Source organism: Mirounga angustirostris, unplaced genomic scaffold (genome assembly GCF_029215605.1).
Source record: "Mirounga angustirostris isolate CCGP_5_RB_7025 unplaced genomic scaffold, mMirAng1.0.hap1 SCAF_1, whole genome shotgun sequence".
Taxonomy (NCBI): domain Eukaryota; kingdom Metazoa; phylum Chordata; class Mammalia; order Carnivora; family Phocidae; genus Mirounga; species Mirounga angustirostris.
In genome coordinates, this window is record NW_026991709.1 from 13,829,134 (window position 1) to 13,844,489 (window position 15,356).

The following is a 15,356-nucleotide window of genomic DNA, read 5'->3' on the forward strand; positions in this document are numbered from 1 at the left end:
CCCACTGGAGCGCTGGGGGTACGACTTGTATGCCACAGTCATATCTCATATATTGCCCAGGGTTGTTTTTTCTTCTTTTGACGTGTCTGCATTGAATTAATTAAATGTCAACAATAGAGTGTTGTTAACTGGGTCAGTTCACTTTGCGAAGTACCCAAGGTCACAGAGGGCTGGATTTGAGAATATGGCAGTCACTGTCGGACTCTGAGAACTTCCTTTGACTCAGCTTGGTGGAGCTGGGTCCAAGGAGTGAATGAATCTGAGAGCTGTTATAGAGAACCTAGGATCCAAGTCTTCAGAGAACCTGAGGAGTTAGAAAGATGGACCTTATTTGTTTTGTTGTATGATGAGAAGACAACAAGTGTTGCACAAGTGAGGAACGTTGGTCAGGTGTTTGGAGATCTTGCGAACAGTCATTCCACACAGAGTGGTCAGTTAAACAGGAATGTTAGAACCCAGGCGCTTCAAGGTTCTATTCAAGGTTCAAAGCCTATCTTTCTAGAGAAACATTGTACGAGAAAGGTATTTTACAAGGACGAAAAACACGCAGTAGCAGGTTGTTGTCCAGTATCTGGAGCGGGTCTCATGCTACGTTTTCACCCCCATCCCTTCCTCTGTTGAACCCTAGAAAATGGGTAGATGAGTTACCCAGCTTCCATTGGCCTGACCCTCAGCTGTAAGATGAGGGGGCAGGCGAGGAACTAAAAGACCTCTCAGCTCCTTCCTATCTGCACACTGGGAGTTTGGAGTAGGACAGAAGTCAGTCCTGTTGCCTGTGATTAGGAAAGGCAGCAGAGCTGGCCAGAGGTCCCAAGCCAGATCAGCTACAAGAACTCTAGAGTTTTCTTTTGCAGCGTCCTCACTCTCCATGTGTTTCCAATCACTGCTTTGTGTAATATAAACTAAAACTGTCCAAGTGCTTGTCTTGAGGAACTTTTGGTTATTGTTCAGAAAACAAAGCTCTAGTGGTTTGGGCTGATAGTGGAACATGTTAATTCTGGACACTCTGGCTCTCATGTTGGCGCTCACTTACTGCTCTGAGGAGCCCTGTCCACTGGGGGCCAAACTCAGATGATCACAGACCAGGGGGGCCATATCCGTGAATGAATGCCAGGGAGGCAAAGGGTGGTGGCAGGCCATACTTCAGGGCTTGTTGCTATGGCCCAGCATTGCCAGACCTTTCTACTTTTCAAGAGAAGTTGGAAATCCTGATTTTTATGTGGAATCTTCTTATTTTTAAGTGTTGGATCAAAAAGGAAAAAAAAAAACACCACATTTTTTTAAAAGCAGTCCCACCATCCAAACAAAATATGTCTGCAGGCCACACACACCCTCAGGCCACCCTGAGGCCTTTTCTGGGCATACAGACCACAGTATTTCTTGTACATACCAATTTTTAAGAACCTTTTTATTGTGGATAATTTCAAATATTTACAAGTGCCAAGAATAATATAGTGAACCTTCATACAAACTCTTATATACCCATTACCTTGCTTCAGTGATTATCAACCCATGGCCAATCTGCTTTTATCTACAACCAACACACACACACACACACAACCCCTAGATTGTGTTAATGCAATTCCCAGACACTGTATTATCTCATCTATAAATATATCAGTATATGTCATGAAAAGGTAAGAACATAAAAAAAATTGACCATAACTCCTTAATATTATAAAATATACAGTCAGTTTTCAAATTTACCCTCTTGTCTTACAGTTTTTTTAACAGCTTATCTTTTTGAGTCTTGATCCAAATAACACCCACATGTTGCAACTGATAGATATGTTTCTTTAAGTGTTACATAATCAGTAGGTTCCCCACCACCCTCTCTTTTTTCCCCTTTTACTTTATTAGTTGAAGAGCCTTAAGTCTCTGACCTGTAAAGTTTCCCATATTCTGGATTTTGCTGATTGAATCTCTGTGGATTTATTCAAACTTTATATACTCATTTAATATCTTTATTTTTAAAGATTTTTGAAGATTTTTAGTTTTATAGCGTAGAGGAGTCTAGACACTTGAATTTTAGCAGCTTTTTTTTTTTTTAAAGATTTTATTTATTTATTTGAGAGAGAAATGAGAGAGAGCACACGAGAGGGGGGAGGGTCAGAGGGAGAAGCAGACCCCCTGCTGAGCAGGGAGCCCGATGCGGGACTCGATCCCGGGACTCCAGGATCATGACCTGAGCCGAAGGCAGTCGCCTAACCAACTGAGCCACCCAGGCGCCCTTAGCAGCTTTTTTCTTATCCTCCTCCTGAAACTGCATAGTGTATAAGTCTCTGTTTTACAAAGATTTTCTCCTGATAATATAATACTGTTAAATGTGTGCCTAATGTCCTTTTGCCTTTACACATAAAAGTAGAGTGGGGATGACCAGATCTAAGATCTTGTCAGCCTATAGCTGGCTTTTGGGATCTGTTCATGGATCTTTTTGAAGCTTGGATGCTTTCCCGAAGTGGTGTGTGCTGCCTTGTGATGTAAAAACCTCGTTGCTATTTTTAGCTTTTCAAACTCCTGGTAGCAAACGGGAAAGCCTACTGAATCATTTTGGATTGGGATATTTTGGACTTGAAATCAAGGCCCATGTGGCACCCTAATTAAACATGGTGTGTATGTGGCTCAGCTCAAATGAAGAATTTGTGGAACTGCAAACAGTAACCCATTGCAGAAACGATTCACCTGGAATTTTAGGAAAGGTTATTTGGAATGCTTAGGATCAATTATTTTGAAATGTTAATGGTCTTTAAAGAATGGAGCCTAAGAAACAAAGTAGAGAGTTACTAATATCAACCTTAAATGTTTTCCCTTAAAATCTTTCAGGAAGTTAAAAAACTGGTGAATTTCTTTTTTATTTTCTTTTTTATTTATTTTATTTATTTTTATTTTTTTAAAGATTTTATTTATTTGACAGAGAGAGACACAGCGAGAGAGGGAACACAAGCAGGGGGGTTGGGAGAGGGAGAAGCAGGCTTCCTGCTGAGCAGGGAGCCCGATGCAGGGCTCGATCCCAGGACTCTGGGATCATGACCTGAGCCAGAGGCAGACGCTTAATGACTGAGCCACCCAGGTGCCCCAAAACTGGTGAATTTCTTTTGTCAGTTTACCATCAGGTTGTTTCAAGTTCCTTTAAAGTGACACCATTAAGTTTGAATTCGAGTAAAGTGTTTCAACGTTAATTATAATTATTATTTTTAAATATTTTATTTGTTTATTTGACAGAGACACAGCGAGAGAGGGAACACAAGCAGGGGGAGTGGGAGAGGGAGAAGCAGGCTTCCCACTCAGGAGGGAGCCCGATGCGGGGCTCGATCCCAGGACCCTGGGATCATGACCTGAGCCGAAGGCAGACGCTTAACGACTGAGCCACCCAGGCGCCCCTCAACGTTAATTATTTTAATCTTTGCATGCAGTATACCAAGATGATCCTGCTGTAGAAATGTATATATAGGTCGGCTGTTTGTGGATCTCACACATCGATTCACTGGGACTCAGCTTCTGATTTTGTTCCTTGGGCATCCTATTTGTGGTCCCTGCAGCGGTTTAGAGAAGTCAAATAACCAGTAAAGTTATATTGATAATATGACTCATGTGAAGATGTCCTTTGAAGTAAAATATTGTCATACAGTGGCCCATAAGGGTGCCGAAGGATAAATGTGTAAATAACGTGAACGGTGAGCTGATCTATGGCTGCGATGTGATGAATGATGGGAGCTTGCAGCCTTTGCGGGGAAGCAAGTGGATGCGTCTTGGTTGTCTATTAGCCTAAGAAGAATGTGTGAGACCTGTCAGGTTTCCTGGCTCCTCGCAACCACACTGTGCCTTTAGTAAGAAGAGACCATTCTTGCCAAATTCATTGGGCGGGTAAGCTTGGATTGAATACGGAGGTATTCAGGTTTAGTTGCTATGGAAATTCCTTCACAAAGAAAAAGAATACACATACCATTTAAAATGGATAACTGATGAATTAAGAAATGCCATTATGTGATTTTGGTATGCCTGCCAGGAACTTCTAGTTCCATTATGTTGACTAGGAAACTAAGTCTTTGTGCAATTTGATTCAAATCTAGCAGTGACCGATGGACCTTGAATAGAAAAGTGGTGTCAGCCGTGTCTAAGTTTTGGGCCCTATTTGCTCTTCATACTTAAGTATCTATAACCCCAGAGTACTGTCCAGTACCTCTATAAGGGCCAGGATGGGTCAGGGTGGCGGGGGGGAAGGGCTGAACCAGCTTGAGTTATACCCTTGGTGTCCTCTCTCCCCTCTTTCCTCCCTCCTCCCTCCTTCTCTTCTGTCCTTCCTTTCTTTCTTGCTTACCTGTCTACCTGCCTGCCTGTCTCCGATAACATCTCCGGAGCTATACTTTAGGATCTATTCAAATCTGAATAGTCAGGCATCATTTCCTGTGGTTCTTGTATTCCTTTTGTACACAGATGTGATCCCTGACACACTTCTATTTAAGATTTCCAATGACGTATTTAAAGTAGTCCTCAGCAACATCCTGTTATGGACGCTACCTTCCTGAGAAACATGCAGATATTGTAGACGAAGACTGTGTGCAGGGTATAGTTACAAAATGCTCATTTGGAAGATGACATTGAACTCCCTCCTCATGGATGGATGGGTGAGAGAGGAAGGAAAATGCTGGAATGTGTTCCTTGCACATTGATCTCCAGACTCAGGAGTCAAGGGTGATATGTTTTTTTTGGTCCTCGCTAATGGAGAAGCATGCTTCCTTTCATTTGGGACATGCATAAATTAAGTAACATCCATGAGGCCATGGCAAGAATATAAAGTATTTTCTGCTTTGTTTAGTGTGATAAACTAAGAGTTGCTTTTGACAAAGGGCAAAATCCAGCTTCAGGATAATGGGTGCAGTTTGCTTTCTGTGATCTTTGTCAAGCATCCCAAGGGAATAATATTCATGGCGTGATATCAGACAGTGGGAGGCTTGGCAGCTGGGGTGTCTGTTCCTGGATTGCTTGGACATGTCACGCTCGGACAGCAGAATCCTGTGGTGTCAGGGAATATGACTCGATTCAGGGAATAGGTATTGAGTACCTGTTACGTTCCAGGTGCTATGAGAAGTGCTAGATACAAAGGAACACGTGAGACATCGAGCCTGCCCATAAGGTGCTCACAGCCCAGTGCATGAAACAGACTCGCAATCACATACATGGAGAATGGTGTGTGATCAAGGCAGAAGGAGAAGTATATAGGGAACACAGAGTAGAGAAATGTCTGCTTTGTTGGAATCTACTGGAGAGATTCTTTTCTGGTCACTGTCCTGAGTTGAGTGCTTGGAGAATGGATCCAGGATCCTCAAGCTATAGTCTGATGACCAAATTCTGCTTGCTTCCAGTTTTTGTGAGCCCCTTATAGTTGACATTTTTTAAACGATTGGGGAAAAAAAATCGTAAGAGGTATAATAAATGATAACATGTGAAAGTTATACGAAATTCAAATGCCGCTGTCCAAGAATAAAGGGTTGTTGGAACAAGGCCATATTGTTTGCTTCCATATTGTCCATGTTGCTTTTATGTTACAATGGCTCAGTTGAAGATCCCCAGAGAGACTAGTGCCCACTGTGGGAATCTACTCTGCTGCTATAACAGAGGACCACAGACAGGGTGGTTTAAATAATATGAATTTATTTTCGCACAATTCTGGAGGTTGGAAGTTTGAGATCAAGATGTTGATTCCTTCTGAGGCTGCTTCTTGGCTAGTAGATGGCCATCTTCTTCCTGTGTCCACACGTGTTCTTCCCACTCTAAGTGTCTGTGTCCAAATCTTCTCTTTTTATAAGGACACCAGCCATATTGGATTTAGGGCTCACCCATATGATGAGCTCATTTTAACTTAATTACTTCTTTAAAGACCCCATCTCCATATACAGTCATATTCTGAGGTACTCAGAGTTAGGACTTAAACATATGAATTTTGGAGGACCCATTTCAGCCCATAATACCCACAGTGCCTAACAAATTTACTATCTGGCTCTTCACCGAAAAATCTGTTCACTCTGCACTATGCTGTTACTTAGTTATGGTGTGTTCTGTCCGTCCTCCTTCCTCTCCCCTCCATCAACATACACCCACTTAGTTGTGACCATCACCATTCTCTTCTCAATCCATCCATCTCTCCATCCATTCATCCAACCACCTGTCCGTCCATATCTCCATCCATCCATCCATCCATCCATCCATCCATCCACCCATCTATCTATCCATCCATCCATCTATTCAACCACTTGTCCATCCATTCATCCATCCATCTCTGGTTTTTGGCCATGATGGTGTCAGCTGCTCCAGATTTGTTTAGAGAGAATATAGAACTCTTAGCAACAATGCCTGTAGGTTGAGCCGTACTTTCCTCTCCATCCATGGCTGATGCTCTGTTATCTTCTCAGTTCCACTATCTCACTCTCAAAACAGCTTCCTCCACTCCCCAACACCCCTCCAGTGGCAGGTTGCAAGGCCCACCGGTTGAGTATTCAGCAGAAACCTATGAAGCACTTCTCATTTAATCACAATTTCGGATTGAGAGGACCGGAGCCCCATTCATCAAGCTGTGAGAGAACTCTCCACAAGCACTTTTATTTTCAAATGGCACTTTGCTTAACAAATTCACTCCACCTGGGATACTTTTAATTTTTTGTGGCCCATAGAAATAAAAAACAGTGCCTTGGTGGGACCTCTCATCTTGTCTCTAGGAGCCGGCAATACTGGGAGGAATTAAGAGAGTGATTGGTTGGCATAACTAGGAATGCATTTTTACCTTCGTGTAAAATGCCGAAATGATGGTCTTCCTTATCAAGGTAAAGGAGAGATGTGTGAAGTCAGTGGAAGGACTTCTGTGGCCGTGGATGTTGCACGTGTCGTGAAGGTGTCATGCTGGACACTTTTCCTCGTAACATTGCTTTCTTAAAATTGAACACCACTGATCTCTCTTTAAGAAAAATGCTTCAGAAAATACACAGGAAGAGGCTTTTTTTTTTCTTTCTTTCTGTGGTTGCATTGCATGTTGTGTGGTTTCAGAGGCACTTCCTTTGGTTGCCCCAAGCCTGGAGTTTCCTCAAAACCAGAGAGCTTTCTTTTGGAAGGATTCTAAAATCATGATCTGGATACTGCAAAAGCATCTCCAGCCTCTGCTCTCTGGTCCCTTCTTAATTTGGGGGTGATCCACATTCTCCCAGAAGAGAGAAGAATCTAAGACATTCACCATGGGGTCGTTCAGCATTTTAGAAGAGGGGAAACAAGGGTGAAATAAAGAAATATATAAAAAAGTAGGCAGGGAGAAGGCACATCAAGTACAGTTTTATTTTTTTATTTTTTTAAAGATTTTATTTATTTATTTGACAGAGAGATAGAGAGAGAGCACAAGTAGGCAGAGAGGCAGGCAGAGGGAGAGGGAGAAGCAGACTCTCCACTGAGCAGGGAGCCCGACGTGGGGCTCCATCCCAGGACCCTGGGATCATGACCTGAGCCGAAGGCAGCCGCTTAACCAACTGAGCCACCCAGGCGCCCCTCAAGTACAGTTTTAAAAGAAATAAAAAGGTGGGAAGCTTAGTGGCTCACAAAGTATTTTTTCACAAACATGGAATTGGGAGATATGCTGTGGTTCCCAGGGGCATCTTTTTGCTTTTTACCCAGCAAAATAGCAACATCAACAGCAAGACCATTCAGAAACAAACAAACAAACAAACAAAACAAAACCCAGAAAAAAAACCCCAATCCTATTAGTGTAGAACTTTTGTTGCAAGGGTTAGAAACCCCAGTTGATTTAAGGCCAGAGTGGAAATGAATTGATCCCTGGAAGGAACAGGATCAAGCTGGATATAGGGGACAGTTGGACCTAGAGAAGTCAGCACATCAGGCTTCTCCTGGTTTTCATCTTTGTTTTTTCCTCTATCAGATTAGTTGTTCTCAGTCTGGCTTGAGCCTGGCGGAGACATGCTGCCAACAGCTTGAGGCTGACACTCTCAGGTTTAAAAGTTCTCTGATTGGCTATGATAGATCATTTACCACCTCTGACCAATCGCTACGTCCAGGGTCTTGAGGTTTGGTGATTTTCCTTGCCCGGATCATGCTCATCTTTGTGGCTGGGGGTGGCGGAGAAGAAAGTGTGGAGATGCTCTTCAGAGAAGAGCAGCCACAAATAAAGGAGGAAAGGACAGGTCCCCACCACCAGTCTTAGGCAAAAAAGACATCCAAGAACTTGATTATCCTGTTATAGAGGGTGCATACTAATCAGAAAATAAAGCAATTCCTGATTCAGAGTGCAGGTAAGACAGATCGGTGCTCACTGCCCCAAGAGGTGATAGATGGGCATTTCTTTAAACATAAAAATAGAGCATATTCATAGGTAATGGATCCATGATTCATCATGAGGAGAAAGTATTGGGTGGATGGCTTGAATCTTTGGGCTCAATGTGGGGACCGCCATACCTTTCCCATTTCCTTTCTGGTGCCCCTGGGTTGTAAGCATCAGATCCCAAAGCTCGTCCAGTCCAGTGACACCAAAGAAGTGGGGAAGAGGATGGGTGCATTGAGCCCACTCTTAAATGCTGCTTCCATTTTTAAATAAAGTTACGGCAAGGGGTATATTCTTATGCAGGCCACACACATATTCATGTGTATATAAACATCTGGGCATGTAAGTACATAAATATATACATACTTTATCTGTCTACCTACCTACCTATCTACCTACCTATCCATCTAATCAATTATCTCTCTGACAATATTCCTTAAAGAAGAGTTACCTGAATCTTTAACCATATGATCTACTATTAGTTAAAGATTGGAGGAGAATGTCTTCATGAATTAAGTATCTCCTTTAGAACAAGTATTTGATCTTATATGTCATTAACTGTCTTACTCACTGAATTTTACGGAGATTTACTAGAGTGCTATTTATATGGGATTTTATACCTGGAGTCTAAATTATTTGGCAAGGGGGAGTTAATATTTGGTGGGAAATATTTTTCCCTAAGATGGTTTTCATGTGCTTTTATTCACTTTTCTTAACTGGTGAAATATGCCAACCCATCCAGAATAGTACACAAAACTTGTACACTTAATGGGCAGTATGGTCATCACCAGCTCAAGAAGTGGGACATTGTCAGCCCCCCAGAAGACCTCTCTTTCCATCCTCAATCAGTCTCTTCCCACCTCCTAAGGGTAACAACTGGGCTTGACTTTTTTTTTTTTTTAAAGATTTTATTTATTTATTTGACAGAGAGAGACACAGCGAGAGAGAGAGGGAACACAAGCAGGGGGAGTGGAAGAGGGAGAAGCAGGCTGCCCGCGGAGCAAGGAGCCCGATGTGGGACTGGGCTTGACTTTTATGGAATTGTGTTTTTGCTTTTCTTCACAGTTTTATGACCCCAATATGTGTATCTAAGCGTTGTTGTTTAGTTTTCCTTGTTTTTGAAACTTGTATGAATGGAAATATTTTTTGTTTAGTGTTCTAGGTTTGGCTTCATTTCCTCAGCTTTTTAAGAAATGAGATTCATGTCTTTTGTGTGTAGTTCTGATTTATCCATATTGTTATTATACAATTTTATTGTGTGAATAGACTGTAACTGATATAGTAGCCATTCTGTGGCTGATGGACACTTGGGTGAGTTCGAGTGCTTGGCGATTGTGCATAAGGCTGCAAAGAATGTCTAGGGATATCTTCCCCGGACCACATGTGCATGCATTTCTTGGGGTATCTCTAGGAGTGGAATTGCTGATTCTTCATCTTTGACGGGTAAGGTAGTTGACCCAGTTACACTCTCCCTGGGAATAGAAGGGAGTTCCTGTTGGTTCAGGTCCTCAGGGAAACCTCATGATCACTCATCTGAATTCTAGTTATTCTGGTAATCAGTGGATTTCTTGCTTTTAATTTACATTTGCCTGAAAATCAGTAATGTTAAGCTCCTTTTCATAGGTTTATTGGGCATTTGGAATATCCTGTTTTGTGGCCTGCCTCTTCAAATCACTTGTCATTTTCTATTTGGTAGTTGGTCTTACTGATTGTATGTGTGTGTGTATGTGTGTGTGTGTGTGTGTGTTTAACATATTCTGGGTAATATGCCTTTATTGGCTGTGTGTTGCAAATACGGTCTCCCAGTGTGGCTTGTCTTTCATTCTTATTTATTTTTTAAATAAATTATTATTTTTAAAATAAATAAATACATTTTCAGTCTGAATGTAATCAGATTAGTTATTTGCCTTTATGTCTGCCCTATTTAAATAAAATCTGTTTTTTTTTTTTTTAAAGATTTTATTTTTAAGTCCTCTCTCTACACCCAATGTGGGGCTCGAACTCACAACCCCTAGATCAAGAGTCACACGTTCCTCTGGCTGAGCCAGCCAGGTGCCGCTAAAATTTCTTTTTTGGTCTAAGATTCCCCACTGTTACCTTAGATTACAAAGCCTTATATAAATTGGTACTTTTGGGCGCCTGGGTGGCTCAGTTGGTTAAGCGACTGCCTTCGGCTCAGGTCATGATCCTGGAGTCCTGGGATCGAGTCCCGCATCGGGCTCCCTGCTCAGTGGGGGGTCTGCTTCTCCCTCTGACCCTCCTCCCTCTCATGCTCTCTGTCTCTCATTCTCTCTCTCTCGAATAAATAAATAAAATCTTAAAAAAAAAAAAAGAACGACAATGAAGGGCGCCTGGGTGGCTCAGTTGGTTAAGCGACTGCCTTCGGCTCAGGTCATGATCCTGGAGTCCCGGGATCGAGTCCCGCATCGGGCTCCCTGCTCGGCAGGGAGTCTGCTTCTCCCTCTGACCCTCCTCCCTCTCATGCTCTCTGTCTCTCATTCTCTCTCTCAAAATAAATAAATAAAATCTTTTTTAAAAAAATAAATAAATAAATTGGTACTTTTTCCTTCCCCGAGAATACAGGGCATTAGAGTATTTTAACTCCTTTTACGCCTGCCTTGTATATAGGTTATTGTTATGGCATGTCTTTTTTTTCTTTAATATCACTTAAAATCTCCTAAGATGTTATTATTTTATCTCTGTTCCAGGTGGTCTTTATTTCTACTCAAAATGGAATTCTGGGTTGGCAGTTATTTTCCTTGAACACTTAGGAGATAACAGCTCATCCTCTTCTGGCTCCTTTTGTTTCTGTTGGGAAGTCAGCTGACAGCCCAGGGGATGCGTCTTCATAGGTCATTAGTCTTTCTCTTGCTGCTCTACAGTTCTTCTCTTTGGCTTTTCCAGTTCTGCTATGACATGTCTAGGTGTAAGTATCTTCTTATTTTTTCTGTTTGGGGTTTGTAGGACTTCTGGAAACTGTGGATTGGTGTCTTTTGTGCATTTGGGGAAATTGCCATCCTTTGTCTCTTCTGCCTGATTCTCTTTTTTCCTGCATGTTTCTTTCTCACTGTCTTCTGTCTTTTACTTTCTCCTTCTCTGTTTTTCATATTTTTGTCCTTCCATGCTTCATTCTGCCAACGAGTTTGAAAAGGAAATACTATTTTATTCATTCAGTGGTCTTTTAGGTCCTGCTGTGTGCTAGGTATTGTCTGTCTTAGGTAGTTGGGATACTTCAGTGAACAAAAGAGACAAAGATCCTTGTCTTTGTGAATTACCATTAAATAATAAACAATTGTTTAATTAGTTATTAATAGTCCTTCCTTTTAATTAGTTAACTTAATGCTATAATATGCTAGAAGGTGGTAAGTGCTATCAAAAAAAGGAAAAGTAGGGGCGCTTGGGTGGCTCAGTTGTTAAGTGTCTGCCTTCAGCTCAGGCCATGGTCCTGGGGTCCTGGGATCAGGCCTCCCATCGGGCTCCCTACTCAGTGGGAAGCCTGCTTCTCCCTCTCCTGCTCCCCTTGCTTGTGTTCCCTCTCTTGCTGTTTCTCTGTCTGTCAAATAAATAAATAAAATCTTTAAAGAAGAAAAAAAAGGAAAGGTAGAGCTGCTTTGGGGAGAGGGGCAGTTTTGGGGGGAAGTAGGGCCAGTTAGGGGTACAGTCATGAGAAGGTACCATTTGAATGAGGACTTAAAGATAAAGGAATTAGCTAATTGCATATCTGGAATGTTCCAGAAAGAGGGAGTGTGTCTGGAAAGTTCAGGGAACCTCAGAGAGGCCAAGTGTGGCTGAAGTGGCTTGAGCTAGGGGAGAAGGAGCAGGAGGTGAGTAAGGCTTTGTAGGTCCCTCCAGGGAGTTTGGCTTTTACTCCTTGATTTGAGCAGAGGGGAGTGTGATCTGATTTGCACATCAAAGGGAGGGCTGGCTTCTGGGGTGAGATCAGACTGTGTAAACCGGGAGCCTTGTTAAGGAGTTTTGTTCTCACCCAGTAGAGAGAAGATCGTGGCTCACGGTATAGTGGCAACCATGGGGGTGTTGAGAGGCGATTTGGATTTTAGGTGATTTGAATCTCTTCCTACTGCTGGGGATGCTCCAGGAGAGCAAGGGGATTTGATGCTGTAGGGGAGAGAGAGGGGAGTTGCTGGAATATTGTCCTCAAGTGCAGGGAGGGGGTGCCTAGGGTCTAGTCCCACGAGGAGGGATGGATTTTAGATGGGGTCTGGATAGTTATCTGTGGTCACAGGCAGGAGGTAGAGTATATGGGTACAGATATCTGCTTGTTGGTGAATACACAGAGGCTTGGAAGTTGTGGTAGTCCTATCTGATTGCTTTAGTCTTCTCAGAGAAGTAGGACAAGAGATCATCAGCTGAGAAAAAAGATGAGAAATTATTGGGCATTTGGGATGAGAAGAGTAGATAGGAACTTCACGAAGGGTGAATGAACTGGGAACTTTGGTATGAGATCACCAGTTTCATTTAGGGCAGACTTGACATTAGTGGTCGTGAGTTTAAGATACGACCAGTGGACTGTTCAACTGTCTGGGTGCAGGTGCCAACCAGGCAGTTTGTTGGATCTAACCGGGTGGGTATCTTTGCCAAATGGATGTGACCAAGTGATAGAGGGGCCAGGGAGTTAAGGAAGAGAACTCAGTGGTAGACGAGGGAAGAATGTGAGGCAGCATGGTTTTGAGGGACACCAGCAGGTGGAGGGAGTTGGTGGGCTTGAGGTCTGAGGGGGTTGGTCTGGACAAGTAGGAGGTGGTGAGCTGAGAGTGGGACGCATGGTGTTGACTGTATGGAGAGAGGACTGGTCTTTCCCCTTTTTGGTTAACAAAATGCTATTTCAGAGATTTAGCATGCTGGCTCTTTTTTTTTTTTTTTTTAAAGATTTTATTTATTTATTTGACAGAGAGAGACACACAGTGAGAGATGGAACACAAGAAGGGGGAGTAGGAGAGGGAGAAGCAGGCCCCCCGCCAAGCAGGGAGCCTGATGTGGGGCTTGATCCCAGGACCTTGGGATCATGCCCTGAGCTGAAGGCAGACACTTTAACGACTGAGCCACCCAGGCGCCCCAGCATGCTGGCTCTTGAAAATTCATAGGAGAGGTCGAAAAGCCCAAGTACTTGTGTATTATTGGAATAAATGTGTATTTCCCTCCTTGCTCCCTATTTCTCTTCTTGTTGTTTGGGGTTCAGAGGACTTTATTTCTGTGGTTTCAGGAGCGAGCTCAGGCTCACTTGGTTTTTGGTTTTTGATCATGCTTTCTGGTCTTGGTTATCATCACGAGGGTGTATTCAATCTAAGTCAACAAATATTTGTTGTGGGTCTACCATGTGCTAAGCTCTCTTCTAGGCACTCAAGATAGAGTTGGGAGAAGAATGGCTCAAAATCCTTGCCCGTGTGGGGCTTAGATTCTAGTGAGGGAGAGAAACAGTAAATAAGACAAATGGTAAAATAGGAAAATGATTAGTGTGTGTTTTTAAAGCGAAAAAAATAATGTAGGGAAGTGAGAAAGGAAATGTGTCAGAGAAAGAGGTCGTGGTGCCGCAGGGCTGGTGGGAGCAGCTAAGGGGACCTCACTGAGAAGGGGACAGTGAACAAAGACCTCAAGTCGAAGGTCATGGGTATACTCAGAATAAAGATAAGTCCCCGTGGAAGCAAATAGCACAAGTTGGCGCACCAAGTCCTATGAAAACCAAAACCCACGCTAATGCCAAAGGCCAAGAATGTTGTTTTTGGTTAATGAAATTGAATGAGCCAGTAGGATCTATGTGTGCGGGTCAGTATGTGTGAATGAGACTGTGGAAATGGGCAGTTCATTAACAGCTATATTTGATTCTTTTGGGGAGGTGGGATGCGCTGTCCGAGGGGTGTTCCTTCAGGAGCTTGCTGACCTTAGACCCAGCCAACCTGACTAATTTTTGCCCAGTGGAAAGTTGTGTGGGCAAGGGTTTGCAGCTGTTCCTCAATGGGCTGAGTTCATCTGTGGCCAGAGAAGAGAACAAAGGCTCTTAGGATACAGGGCTTTGGCAGGAGCCATAAGTCTGCATCATAAGCCCAAGTCTAAGAAAGGTGTGTGAATTTGTTGGAGCAAGAAAAGTGAAAGTCAGAAATGGCTGGTCTTGGTCACAGCCAGGCCTCAGCAAGGATTCTGTTTAGTGGGTTGGCATCATTGCGACCCATTGTTGAGGACTCCCTTTTCTCAGAAACCAGACGGCTGGGAGTGGAAGGCTGAGCCTGGGTGTTTCAGAGGATCCAGTAAAGTTTGTCAACCTGCTTGGGAGAGCCTACACCTCACCGACTGGTCGGCATGTGTAACTCTTGGTACCTTGCCAAGAGCAGTGTGTCATCCCGTGAGTCACCTGCCATGTTTTACTGGGAAGTCTGGGAGAGCGTGAGCAAAATTCTGTTCATTATGTATTTCTTTTGATTGTGAACCACCACTGTAAATAGTTGAGTACAAAATATCCACCTAATGGTTAATTATCTCAGTCCAGACCTTGAACTTGCCTGTTGCAGAGGAACTTGGTTCTGCAAAAGGGCCCAGTGAATATATTTATGAGATTCCTACACATACATGATGCATATTCTTTGACTGTTGTGCAATTTAACTTGCTCATCTTAGATACCTTGTTCATCTTCCTTCTCAGATGGAGGGTTGATTACCTGCCAGGAGCTTCATGACAAACCCTGAGATATGTTGCTTGCCTGCTACATTTGGCCTTGAGAGGGGGATAAGGTACCCCATAAGCAGGTACAGGCTTTGGGAATCAGGTCCAGTTCTCTGACTTTGTGAGCCCAGAACCTGTGACTTTTAAAGGTGATGATAATAATAAAATCACATACAAGCTGCCAAGACTGTAGGCCACACGTAGCAATGAAATGAGGGAGGACTGTGGTCCCAGCCTCAGAGACACCAGGTTGGAATTTCAGACCTGACTCCCACCTGTCAGGTGGCTTTGGGCAGTTCAAGTAACCTTTCGGTGCCTCAGTTTCTTTATCTGTAAAATGGGTCTAGTTATCATACTTTGTTGAGTTGT

General features: G+C 43.1%; 1 protein-coding gene across 2 annotated transcripts in view; it reads left to right on the forward strand.

The window, feature by feature from the left end:
• TIAM1 (TIAM Rac1 associated GEF 1) overlaps positions 1–15,356 on the forward strand; it is a 377,611-nt gene that overhangs the window by 156,735 nt on the left and 205,520 nt on the right. The gene's annotated exons all lie outside the window — the stretch shown is intronic.